The 10,796-nt window shown below is 35.6% G+C and overlaps 1 protein-coding gene across 1 annotated transcript in view; it reads left to right on the top strand.

The window, feature by feature from the left end:
• LOC140170822 (uncharacterized) overlaps positions 1-10,796 on the top strand; it is a 116,271-nt gene that overhangs the window by 44,924 nt on the left and 60,551 nt on the right. The gene's annotated exons all lie outside the window — the stretch shown is intronic.

The following is a 10,796-nucleotide window of genomic DNA, read 5'->3' as shown; positions in this document are numbered from 1 at the left end:
ACCTGGCTCCCAAGGGGGCACTCATTGTTTTTTGGTAAGGGTGTGCCACCGCCAGTCCCGAACTTGGAGTCTAGCGAATTAACTGATTGGCCAGACAAAAAAGGGGGTCTTGGGAACTGATCAGCTGGGCCAAAAAGGGGGGGGGGGGTCTTGAGAACTGATCAGCTGCCAAAATGGGGGTCTCGATCGGGAACTAAACCAGGCGAAAACCAGGTTTCAATTTTCTTGTGTTTTGCCACAGATTTTTGAAGGAATTGATTTTGCTCAATTTTTGTCAAAACATTGTGCATTGAATTATTATAAACCATTTTAATGCAAAACGGCGGGGCATTACCATAGGCCTATTGATGCCCCGGGGGGGCCACTTGTATTTCAAGGTGGACACCATGCTCGTGTAAAAAACAAGTAAAAGGGTTGTTTTTCAGCATTGGGTAAATACAGCGCTGTACCTGTTTAGGTGTCAAAACGCCAAAAATCAGGAAAAAGGGTATACTTTTCCAAGCAAAATACTTGCTTAGGCCTTTTTAGGGTACCAAAGTTTAATGGCAAAGTAAAAAAGGGTGAAATAGGCTATGTTTGTCTTCTATCAGAACAAATCGTAGGGTAAAACATTAAGAAACATCAAACTACTTATATTAAACAAGAACCTGAACATGAATTTTTACTTTCTTAGTGTTAAAAAAAATGGCAGAATACTTGTTTAGGGTATGTTTTGCATCCGCTGAGTAATACTCGTTTAGGGTGTTTTTCGAGAGTCCATACATGAGCATGGTGTCCATCACGTAATGTAAGTGGCCCCCCGGGATCGATGCCTATTACGATGGAAATCTCAGCAAAGCAGAACAGCATCCGGATCAAAACCCTGTACAAGACCTACCTACTGATAATTATAGCAGCATCCAGCAGCATAATTATAAAAGCCCCCCATAAAAGCAAACCCACAATTTTTTTTTCAGTGCAGTAAAGAAAAACATGTACATTGAACTTTTCCATGGATTGAGGTTTAAGTATATACAGAATTTGACAGCCATTCCCCTAGACTATGTCTGGTTCCACACTGGCAATGCCCCATGCCCCCATGCCCCCCTGGAATTGAGATATGTTTCATCTGCCAAAACAGAGGCTGTAAGATTTTTAAAGAAATAGATCTGCATTTTTCTGGACTCAGGAGTAAAACTTGAGTTGAATCATGGCATTATTATTAACATATTGTAAAGATGATATTACTAACCTGATTGTCCATAACAGCTTCCAATTTCCACCAAGAACACAACTGTTATAGGAACCAAAGTCTTTGTCATCTTCAGTAGATATTCCTATACAATACAAGTAGTCAGTTCGGCCTATAGAGATATCGAAACCTATTTTCTCATGTATACGCAGTACCGGGTATTGGCAAAAAAAAAAAGTTCAATTATAGTCTTTGAGAGTAAATGAAATTGGAATGATATAGTAAATTACAGTTATTACATCCAATTTCGGTAATTTTTACCAAGTCATATGAAACGATTCATATTGGGCTGATCGTGCCAATTGACATGTCACCAAAATGCATGCAACATGCAGTGAGTCAACGAATATAATGGCAATTTATTATTGGAATTCCCAAACATTATTATTATAGCCGATGTCATGCACCACACAACTATACCCAACCTGTTTCCTGGTTCATAGCTTTCTTATTTGCCAAATTTAACAATAGGTGATCACTAGTAACAAAAGGCATTGTTCGAGTGTGCATATATTTTTATGTGGTAACACAATTCACATGGCCTACTGACCACTGCTAGAGACTACCACTTGACCTATATTTACTTTCCAAGTCTTGACGGCCGGCAGCACTTCAAATTTCTTACTCCCTTCAGTAGTTCAAAAGGGTAAACCCTGCCCGGTGGAAGAGGAGAGCTGAGATAAGTAAAATAATAATAATAAAAAATAATTGTATGAGGGTCATTCAAAAAGTTTTACCTCCACCTCCACCTCCACATCTCTATTATATTACGTGCCAGGATATTAAAAATAACCATGATTATATTCTTAAATCTTGGCAACAAAATAAAAGTTATTTCAAAATGTGATTTATGGTTGTTAAGATGTGTTGGTTAAAGTGAATACAGATTTAGTATGTTGGAAACAGTTAAAAACTGAAGCCAAAAGTTTAGTAAGTACAGTGTAGCTTTAGATAACCTCCATAAAAATGTTTCTAAGATGCGGTTGTCCAACTGCTAACTCAGGATAAATATTTTGTTCCTATTTGAGCTCCCTGACATGCCTTGGGACTTCAAAACAAAATAAAACATGAATTAAAGTTTTAACTTCAACACTACACTATTTTTCGCTCACCTGGAAAGTTTTCACTAGTCCGACTAGCGTCTTCAGCAGATGGTGATGCTGTGATGATATCTTGTCTACAATCGGGATATTCCTCACTGATGACGTCTTGGTTTTTGAGTCCTTATGTGGATGGCTTCAAGAACTCTCCGGGAATATTCTTTTTGTTCCTGTTCGAGCACCTTGACGTTTTCCCAATCAATCTGATGACCTTTGGATCTTACAACATGTTCCCTGACCGCTGATTTGGACTAAATCGTGATCAAGGACTTGAAATAGATCCTATCTGGGATAACCTGCTGATGCCCAGGGGGGGCGGCGCTACATCGTAACATCCTATGACGTCATTCTGTCAATCATATGACGTCATCAGTGAGGAATATCCCGATTGTAGACAAGATATCATCACAGCATCACCATCTGCTGAAGACGCTAGTCGGACTAGTGAAAACGTTCCAGGTGAAAAAAAAAATAGTGTAGTGTTGAAGTTAAAACTTTAATTCATTTTATCTACCACTACGTATGAATATCCACTCGTATAAAATAAAACATGTTTAAGGTTATTAATTATTTTACTGTTGTGATTTGGTAGTTCACTGCATCTTACGAATGACATGAACTTTGGCAAAAACTGCATTGCTCAATTCATAGCGAGCATGTAGAACAATTAAAATATCACAGATATACTTTTATAGGTGCTGCGGTTCTTGGGTTACGTTGTGAAGAGGGCTGACACAACAGCACTTTTGTAAAATGTACATAACTAATTAACAACAATAAATTAAGCAAGTTTGCAGAGTATACGATTTATAGAATGAACTTTTGCAAAACATCAAGGTGTTAATTTTCAATAACATATCTAGATAATGAAAATCAATTTTTAGGTAGCTTCGACCAACAATACCTCGTCTACCCTTAATATGAGAAGAAAACAACAAAGGGTTAAACAGACACACATGTTAGTGAAGATTTCGACTAGATAGGCCTATTTGCAGAAATAAGTCTGTAATTTTCCACATTAGATATCAGGCAACCTTAGCTTTTTAATCAAAATTAGCCTTACTTTTCAGACCGTTTACGACATCTATTTAAGAATATGATCATGTACATGTAATTCTAATATCCCGGCATGTAAGATAACAGAGATGTGATGATGGAGGTAGAACTTTTTGAATGACCCTCGTATGATTATCCCCATGCGCCCACGCACAGTGGGCCATGATGGAACTTAAATTTGTTCCCAAATTAATGATGCCTTTTAGATACCAATATACTGATATCAATGGACAGCATTTTGAATTTGTATGGTGTCATTAAAATACTGTTGGTTAAAATTAATTTTCATAAAATGATCATTTTAAACATATGTTCATGTAAGTTATTGAAACATGTTGTTTCAAACAAATAGGTTAATAGGTTTATGGATCCACCGAATATAACATTTGGTCAAAATGGTCTTGGCTCTAAAAAAAAAAGAAAGTTACTTCTTATGCAAATGAGCTAGTTCATGCTCTATTAACTCATACACAGCATTTCGTACCGTGGCTGATATGTGACATAATCAATTGTTTAGATTTACCAGAAAAATGAAATAATAATATTAATAAAGTAATGAATATAATGTTAAATTCGTAGATTTGACATTAAATTCATAGCTTTAATATTAAATTCGCAGATTTTATATTTAATTCACGAATTTGATATTTAATTTGTGAATTTAGTATTTCATTCGCAGATTTAATAATAAATTAATTCACAAATTTAATATTTAATTCGTGAATTTCATATTTAACCGGGATATTTAATTCGTGAATTTCATATTTAATTCACAAATTTAATATTTACATCGTAGATGTAATATTAAATTCACAGATTTAATATTTAATGTGCAAATTTGATATTTAATTACTACAGGGTACAGTGTGCCAGGGCCCAGTGGCCACGATTGGCACAGGGGGAGGGGCAAAATTTTGAGAGGAAACAAATAATACATGTAGTGTTTGTCTAACTGGCACTGGCAGCCATCAGTAAAAATGTGATTAATGTAATACACCCAGGGCGGATTTAGGGGGGGGGGGGCACAGCCGGTGCGGGCCCCCTCTATTTTTTTTACTAGCAAAGGGCGCCGGTAACTTAAAAATACAAAAATTGTAAGAAATTAAAAAAAGGGAACCAATTCGGCCATGAACAGCAAACAATGGGCCAAATCCGTTGAGTTTTCGAGGGGGTAACCCCCTTTAACACATTTTTTTCTTCTTTGACCAAAAGGCGCCCCCTTTATCAAAAATTCCTGGATCCGACCTTGACACCACACACAATATAAAATAATCCATGGATGCAATTCTTTTGGCACAGAACCCTAATTAGCCTATGTCTAGATTAACCATCACAGCCAGGATCAGTTCCCGAATTTTCTTACGGTAAAAAAACAAAAAATAAGTAGGTCATTATCCAGAGGCATCCAAACTAGCTCAATTATTTCACAAGGGCTTGACATGCTCTAATTCATTGAGCTAAACTGACTACAGTTATGTAATTTTCTCTTTATTCCAAAGTAGGATGGGCAAGTGAGACAAGGGTAGAGTCCGAAGTTTACCGTTTTCTAAAATCCATTTTCCGTGTTGTAATCTGTGTTGTAAAATTTGTAAATCCGTGTCATGAATAAAGCTTAAAATGTATAAACAATGATATTAATGTCACAAAAAAGTGTTCAATATCGCGATCAAAATGCTCTGATTGGAATATTCTCACGATAATAGGCCGACTATTACGATGATTGGAGGGCTATACGCCGTAGAAGTGACGTCATAATCGGATTAACTACCATAGCAATAGATGAATACAATTTTTGAATAGATCGCTCCGCACTACAAGCAGATTACACTAATCACCTTTGTAGGTCAGCACACATAGATTGAATACAATACTGCTATTTTGAAAGATACTTATCTTACAGGTGCGAGTGATTAGTCTTTCTTTGACATCTATGGTTCAATGCATCGGTACCGTGTTAACGTTTTAGTGCAGGGCGGTATAGTCAAAATTGTATTCATCTATTGCTATGGTAGTTAATCCGATTAACTGCGTCACTTCTACGGCGTATAGGGGGTTGATACCTTGTCTATACCTTTATTGTGTGACCCTTAAGGGTATCCGTAGGGAGAACACTTTGTTTTACGGCCAGGTCTGGCCAGGTGCATGTTTGTTCGCAGTCTACAGGTGTAACTAGGTTGTTGTATATTCTATAATTTTCCTGGTGTGTTAACTGTGATTACATCTAGACACCAGTTTATTTTTTATTTGAACGGGACCCTAATTTAATGAGAAAAACGCCGAAAAAGAGAGGCCCGGCAAAAGCCGATTTGCAGACAATTTTGTAGCTACAGACAGCTCGTATTCCATATAACAACTACGGAAACCAATCGACAGTGCCAGAAGTGTTGATTTATATTTCATCCACTTAGGTTTGGCTTAACCCACTAAAAGGTAAAACTTTAAGGCTGATCATTAAATGTAGTGTGTGTGTAAAAGTATATTTCTCAAAATGGAGGAGAGCGCCTATGACTATTGTCCGTTCTGTCTACATGGTCTATGATAATTATTTTCTTACCGAAATATATTCACTTAACACAGACCACGGTTGCCAAACAAATGAGGGCAAACCGCGGGTCAAATCATTGAAAAGTCGCCCAATATTTTTTTTTTATCAACCGTTGGTTTCTATGAGATAAAAACTACCAGAAGTCGCGTAAGCCAATGTTGAAAAGTCATGCAATATTTTTCTTAACCATCAATTGGTGTCTATAGGACAGGAAATTGTCGCGAGGAAAATCTTCAAAACTCATCCTATTGACCTAGGCCTATTACATCGCGGGTTTGGCAACCCTGCAATATATACAGTTATATAACATCGCACCGCATTGTGAGGTGAACGAACTGAATGTTGACATTGTATTCAGGATTTAAAACAAGAACTGTCTTTAACCAGACAATGCGGTTGGTATAAAACATAGCGTGTGATATCATGATATCAACTTCAAAATCTAAAAACAAAAGTAAAGAAATAATTTAGGGCGTAAATAAATAAACAGCGTACAGCAGGTGCTATCTTGTCAATAATGATAAGAGGAACATGAAAAACCAGCAGAGAGCATGCACCCCAGTAAAGAGTTAAATAAAGCAAGGAAAAATCATAATGTGCAGAAGGCCTACTTTTCGGATGATATTCACAGAAACAAAAATAAAGAACTAAAGATCTAAAAACAAAAGTAAAGAAAATGAGGGCGAAATAAATAAACAGCGTACAGCATGTGATGACTTGTCAATAACGATAAGAGGAGCATGTACCTCAATAAAGAGTTTAAATAAAACAAGGAAAATCATAATGTGTAGAGGCCTACTTTTCGGATGATATTCACTGAAACAGAAAAAAGAAATAAGTTTAAAGAATTATATATTTTAAGATTAGATAATGAACAATCATACATAAAAAAGTGACAGGTGTCTGATGATATTTATACACTTCGAGCAAAAAATAAAGAACTACTTAACACGCGACATAAATAAATAGCCATATTTTATGAACGAACTGAATGTTGACATTGCGGACCAGGATTTGAAACAAGAACTGTTTTCAAAAAGAAAACGCGGTTGGTATAAAAACATAGCGTGTGCTATCATGATATAAACTTCAAAATCTAAAAAACACAAGTAAAGAAATAATTTAGGGCTGAAATAAATAAACAGCGACAGCAGGTGCTATCTTGTCAATAATGATAAGAGGAACATGAAAAAAACCAGCAGAGAGCATGCACCCCAGTAAAGAGTTAAATAAAGCAAGGCAAAATCATAATGTGCAGGAGGCCTACTTTTCGGATGATATTCACAGAAACAAAAATAAAGAACTACGTTAGTACGTTTAAAAAATTATATAATTTGAAATTAAATAATGCAAAATCATACATAAAAATGTGACATGTGTCTGATGATAATTATACACTTCGACCAAAAATTAAAAAAATACTTAACACGCGACATAAATAAACAGCCATCTATCAAGAATGACAAGAGGAACATGAAAAAAACCACCTAATATATGAGAGCATGCACCCCAATAAAGAATTGCTTTAAAATAAAACAATGAAAAATCATGACATGTGAAATGTATGTTGATACACTTATAAATAATACTCAAGGGTGAAATAAAAAACACCTTATCTACCGATATTTCCACAGTTAAACATACTCAGTGATCACTTGTACTAAAACAAAAATAAAGAAATACTTCACAAATGATAAGAGGAACACATAAAAATAAATAAGCGAGCATGTCCCAAAAAAATTAGTAAAAGATAAAATAATGATAAAAGCGTACAAGAAGGGGCAAAATATTTGTCGCAAAAACTTATTAAATGCTCATTTGCTCTAAGATATTTTTAATGTTTGCAATTTACTCCTAGTTTATCATTTATTTATTATTTATCTAGGCTTATATATCTTTTATTTATTTATCTATTAATTTATCTATTTATCAATTTATTTCAATATCATTATTATTAAGTGCCTATTTATAATGATATTTAAATCTATCAACATTATGCTTACGTCATCCAGGAGTTATTATCCCACTTGAAATCGCCATATAAACACAAATTAATAAAGAAATACCCAATGGGTGAAATAAAAGCATGATCTATCTTTTCAAGAATGAAAAGAGGATATAAAAATATAACAGAGCATGTCCTATAAACATGATAAAGAATTATTTAAAATCGTACAAATGTGAAACATGTAATATGACATATACTTAAGGGATCTGGAATGAGCGTTTTGAGCGTTTCGACAGTATTTTTGTGGGAAATGAGAGCACATCAGACATATCGAATTGCATTCTGAATACGAAGAATGTCTTTCTCATATCAAATAATTTTTTTTTTTTTTTTGAAATTCACGATATAATGCTAATTTTATGACAAATTATTAAAATTTGATATTTTTCAAATTTTTGATATATAACAGTCCTCGAAGTAAATTTTATAAATCTAATGACATATTCTTAAAGTGTATGTAGCTGGGAGGAAAAGCCGACGATCAATTGAACATTTTAACCTTTCATATTGAAGATATGGATTTTATTTCCCAAAAAGACCTATTTTTTTTGGGGGGGGGGGAATCCATATCTTCAATACGAAAGGTCAAAATTTTCAATAGATCGTCGGCCTTTCCTCCCAGCTACATATACTTAAAGAATGTATCATTAAATTTATAAAATTTACTTCGAGGACTGTTATATATCAAAAATATCAATTTTTAATGATTTGCCATAAAATGTGTATTACATTGTAATTTCAAAAATCAAAATTATTTGATATCAGGACATTCTTAGTATTCAGAATGCAATTCGATATGTCTGATGTGCTCTAATGTCCCACAATAAATACTGTCCAAACGTTCATACCCCAGCCCTTAACATAAAACAAAATAAAACGGTCATGATAATATGACATTAAGGGCTTAATACCACTAATGAAGCGTCTTGGTTGAAATGCACGTGAAAATTAATGTCTTTCTTTGCTCAATTTGAGGCCTTTTGGCTCTCACAGTTGCCTGATGTACCCGTTACATTTTATTAAGAAACAAGGTAGTATAGTTTCTCTCCATTGATTTTGCAATAGCGTCTCCAGGAGGGGGGGGCTCAGAGGGGCTTTCAGATTTATGCGGTGGGGGCTTAATGGCTAAAATCGCCAAAAACCGCCTGATTTTACATATCCCTCTAGCGTTGGTTGTCAGTAGATTGCAGTCACTCCTCATCAAGTGTTGACAAAGACAACAGTGGTTGTTGAAACGCACACAGTAAGTGCATTTTCTTGGATCAGATACTACGAACTCTGGTTTACTAGTTTACTCTACCGATCCTGATGAATTTGTTCAATCAATAACGATATCTGGGGACCAATCACAAGCCAGATTCATTTAAAGATGCATTACATCATGACCAATTTTAGTTAGGCCAGAAATTGGCCTAACTCTCCATAGAATCCCGTGTTAAAAAGTTATCCGCAATCCAAAGTCAGTAGTCCACTTGGGAAGCTAACAAACAGAGGGCGACGGTGACTGAAAAGATTAGATGTGAAAATCTATCAATTGTGCACAAATAATAATCGGAGTTTTAAGCTTAAATGCAATAGCCAGAAGCACAATTGGCAAGTGGAGTACGGAGAAGTCTAGCTACACCATGGAAGGGAAAAAAACAGTATTTGAAACGAGGAAATGTGCAATATGACTTAATGTAATACATTAGAAAAGGCTTAAAAGGCAACTATTAGGCCCTGATTCATATTTAATCATCATTTAGGCCTGTAAATTAGATTGTCTGTGTAAATTTAGCAGGATCCGACTTTTTATGACGACTTTCAAAATGTGTTACATTTCAGAAACACCAAGCTGTTTGTGAGGTGGCGTTAGCTGTATGGGTTATAGGTTGAACTTTTTACAATATTTCTGGAAAAAAATCCTGAAATCCATATATTAATTTTTACAATGGATGTCAGTCATCTGACCTTCTGCTTGCAGAAAGGGAAGTTTTGAAGAACTGAGTTGTTTTCCGGCCCCTGTCTGTACAGAAAGTCAGTGGGGGTTATTTACTGGTGTGCACCCTAAAAGGCCCTTGTCATAACCAATGGTGGCGGCATGATTTTTCCCGTGCATGAGGGTTTAGGGAAAATTAAATTATATGTCTAAACTTGAGGCTGCATGTGTAAAACATGGTCTTTTTTTAACGCATGTTTGGGGTATTGAAATGATATTTTTTGGCTTGCACAATCATGGTAAAGATCCATGTCATACATAAGAGATTATAGGACATACAATACTTGGTAGGCCTAATGATAATGCGTAAACTTTGTACCTGTTAGGGAACTGAAATCAGACTGAAAACACAAACGTCATTCGAGGCTCTGTCTCACCAGTTGCATTTACAAGGCCCTTGTTATAACCAGTGGTGGCGGATGATTTTTTTTCTGGGGGAGGGTCACACAAGGTTCTGAACAGAAACGTCACATACGGACCAACCCACACTACCGAGAACCGCGAATGCCGAGAACCGCGAAAGCCGAGAACCGCTCTAGTTTCGGTATTATTAAACAGTGTTTTTATCATAAAAATTGACATACACAACTCATGATTGTTTTTAATATTTATTTCTCTTATTTTTTAACAATTTGTGTCACGTCATACGAAAATGTCATTTTCCGTGTTGTACCTCCGATTCCGTGATTTTCTTCCGTTTTCCGTAAAACGGAAAACTTCGGACTCTAGACCCCGGCTCTAGACAAGGGTTTCATGTGCATGAATATGATTAATAGTCTTGTGTTACAGATCAGGTCTATATGTTGTCCATAGGGAGTATAACTACTTGTTACGGCTAAAACTGCTCTATGTTGCTGCTTCCAGCCTCTGTCACATCT

The sequence above is a fragment of the Amphiura filiformis genome, chromosome 15 (assembly GCF_039555335.1).
Source record: "Amphiura filiformis chromosome 15, Afil_fr2py, whole genome shotgun sequence".
NCBI lineage: Eukaryota > Metazoa > Echinodermata > Ophiuroidea > Amphilepidida > Amphiuridae > Amphiura > Amphiura filiformis.
The sequence above is the reverse complement of the archived record's forward strand: the minus strand, read 5'-3'. Positions and strand labels throughout refer to the sequence as shown.